This window comes from Orycteropus afer, unplaced genomic scaffold, assembly GCF_000298275.1.
Source record: "Orycteropus afer afer isolate SDZICR_OR568_19922 unplaced genomic scaffold, OryAfe1.0 scaffold00079, whole genome shotgun sequence".
Classification (NCBI taxonomy): Eukaryota; Metazoa; Chordata; class Mammalia; order Tubulidentata; family Orycteropodidae; genus Orycteropus; species Orycteropus afer.
The window spans coordinates 4,710,729-4,714,172 of record NW_006921666.1 but is presented as its reverse complement, the minus strand read 5'-3'; positions in this window follow the sequence as shown (position 1 = coordinate 4,714,172).

Here is a 3,444-nt window from a genome sequence, read left to right as displayed (position 1 = left end):
CATTCTCCTTGGAAGAGCAGATCACTTCTGCAGTGCTAGAAAGTAAGGAAAGTCTCAAAAAAAAAAAAAAAGGGCATGTTGAAAGGGCACAGGTATAAACAAATTGATAAATAAATGGGGGAGAAGAATAACACTCTTACTAACAAACGTTAATAAATGTAGAAAGGTTGCAGGGAATAGAAAATCCCCATTAAAATGCCACAGTAATAATTTCTCTGGCAAGATCCATCAGTGGATGTTAAAATTAGCTGGTGAAAGTTTAAGCAGAAATGGAGTATTTGCATAGTCTTAAATTATCTCCCTGAAATATTTTTTTGAAATAGTAATTTTACAGAGGAGACTTGGCAGAAACCACCATGACTGAGAGATTAATGTTAATACGTACTGACATCATGTACCTCCTGATATGAAGCCCTGAGAAGGCCACATCAGTTCTGAGGTACATTTGTCATTAATTTACAACCCAATTGACAAACCATCAGTCAGATCCAAATTTCAGGATAGTCTGCAATATACCTGACCAGTGCTCTTCAAACCACCACTTGTCTGTCAGTGTGTGTACTGTGGTGACATGTCTGTAGATGTGATGCTCAAAATTATGCCCCTGGTATTTCAAATGCCAGTAAGGTCACCCATGGTGGACAGGTTTCAGCTGAGCTTTTAGACTAAGAAAGACTCAGAAGAAGGACCCAGCAATCTACCTCTAAACACCCTGGCCAGTGAAAACCTCATGAAGAGCAGCAGAACGCTGTCTGATATAGTGCCAGAAGGAGCCCCTCAGGTTGGAAGGCACTGAAAATAAAACTGGGAAAGAGCTGTGTCCTCAAAGTAGAGTTAACTTTAATGATGTGGATGGAGTAAAGCTTTCAGAACCTTCATTTGCTGATGTTATGTGACTCAAAATGAGAAGAAAAAAAAAAAAAACACTTGCAAACATGCATTAATAATTGGAAGGTGAAATTACAAAATCTGAATCTAGGAAAACTGGAAATTGTCAGAAATGGAATGGAATGCATAAAGCTTGCTATCATAGGCACTAGTGAGTTGAAATGGACTGGTATTGGACATTTTTAATTGAACAAACATGGTTTACTATGAAGGAAATGAAAAATTGAAGAGGAAGGGCATCACATCCATCATTCAAAAGAACATTTCAAGATCTATGCTGAAGCACAGCACTGTCAGTGATAGGATGATATCCATACACCTACAAGGTACAACTATTACTCAAATTTATGCACCCACCACTAATGCCAAAGATGAAGAAACTGAAGACTTTTACCAACTTCTGCAGTCTGAAATTGATCAAACATGCAATCAAGATGCACTGATGATTACTGGTGATTGGAATGCAAAAGTTGGAAACAAAGAAGAAGCACCAGTAGTTGGAAAATATGCCTTGGTGATAGAAATGACACCAGGGATCTCATGATAGATTTTTGCAAGACCAACAACTTATTCATTGCAGATCCCTTTTTTCAACAACATAAATGGTGACTATACATGTGGACCTCACCAGATGGAATATACAGGAACCAAATCTACTTCATCTGTGGAAAGAGACAATGGGGAAGCTCAATGTTATTAGTCAGAACTGTCAGGGGCCAACTGCTAAACTGACCATCAGCAGCTCATATGCAAGTTCTCAAGTTGAAACTGAAGAAAATTAAAACAAGTCCACAACAGCCAAAGTACAACCTTGAGTATATCCCATCTGAATGTAGAGCCTGTCTCAGGAATAGATTTGATATATTGAACACTAAAGACCAAAGACTAGATGAATTGTGGGATGGCATCAAGGACATGAAGAAAGCAAAAGGTCATTAAAAAGACAAGAAAGAAAGAAAAGACCAAAATGGACTTCAGAAGAGACTCTGAAACTTGCTCTTAAATGGAGAGTAGCTAAAGTGAAAAAATGAAAAGATGAAGTAAAAGAGCTGATCAGAAGATTTCAAAGGGACCTTGGAAAGATAAACTAAAGTGAAACAATAAAATGGGCAAAGACCTATTCACTGGTGTCAAGTTGGATCCAACTCATAGCATCCCCTCCTTGGATTTCTGAGGCAATATCACTACTAAAATAGATTGCTCAACCTTCCTTCTGAGGAGTGGCTGATGGGTTTGAACCGCCAGCCTTCTGGTTAGCAGTCAAATGCTTTAGGCACTACACCACCAGAGCTCCCAGTGCAAAGACCTAGAGTTAGAAAACCAAAAGGAAACAATACGCTCGGCATTTCTCAAACTGAAAAAATTGGAGGAAATATTCAGCCTTGAATCGCAATATGGTGTAGTGCCTAAGGCATTTGACTGCTAACCAGAAGGCTGGTGGTACAAACCCACTAGCCACCTCCTGGAAGGAAGGTTGGGCAATCTATTCCCGTAGTGATACCACCTCAGAAACCCAAAGAGGAGTCACTTGAGTCAAAATTGACTCGAGGGCAGTGAGTTAGGTACGGACAAAAAACTGAATAATGCAGGAAGCATCAAAACAAGATGGAAGGAATACACAAATTCACTGTACCAAAAAGAATTGGTAGGCATTCAGCCATTTCAGGAGGTAGCATATGATCAAGAACCAATGTTAACTGAATGAAGAAGTCCAAGCAGAACTGAGGTGTTGGTGAAAAATAAAGCTCCAGGAACTGGCAGAATACCAATTGAGATGTTTCAACAAACACATGCAGTGGTGGAAATGTTCACTCGTCTATGCCAAGAAATTTGGAAGAGATCTACCTGGCCAACCAACTAGAAGAGATCTACATTTGTGCCAATTCCAAAGAAAAGTGATCCAACAGAATGTAGAAATCATCTAACAATATCATTAATATGATACACAAGCCAAGTTTTGCTGAAGATAATTTAAAAACCATTGCAGTTGTACATCAACAGGGAGCGGCAAGAAATTCAAGCCAAATTCAGAAGACACGGAATGGGGGATATTATTACTGATGTCAGACGGACCTTGTCTGGAAGCACAGAACACCAGAAAGAGGTTTACCTGTGTTTTATTGACTATGCAAAGGCATTCACCTGTGTGGATCATAACAAATTACGGGTAACATTTCAAAGAATGGGAATTCCAGGACATTTGATTGTACTCATGAGGAATCTGTAAATAGACCAAGAGGCAGTCATTCAAACCAAGCATGGGGCTACTGCATGGTTTAAAATCAGGAAGGGTATGTGTCAGGATTGCATATTGTCACCGTACTTATTTAATCTGTATGCTGAACAAATAATCTGAGAAGCTATGTACTATACGAAGAACACAGCATAGTGAGAAAAAAAATTGGTGACATACAAATAAAGTCTGTAGTTTAGTTAATAGTCTTATACAAATGTTATTTATTTATTATTTATTTTTGGAGCTCTGGTAACGTAGTGCCTAAGGCACTTGACTGCTAACCAGAAGGCTGGCAGTTCAAACCCATCAGCCACTCCTCA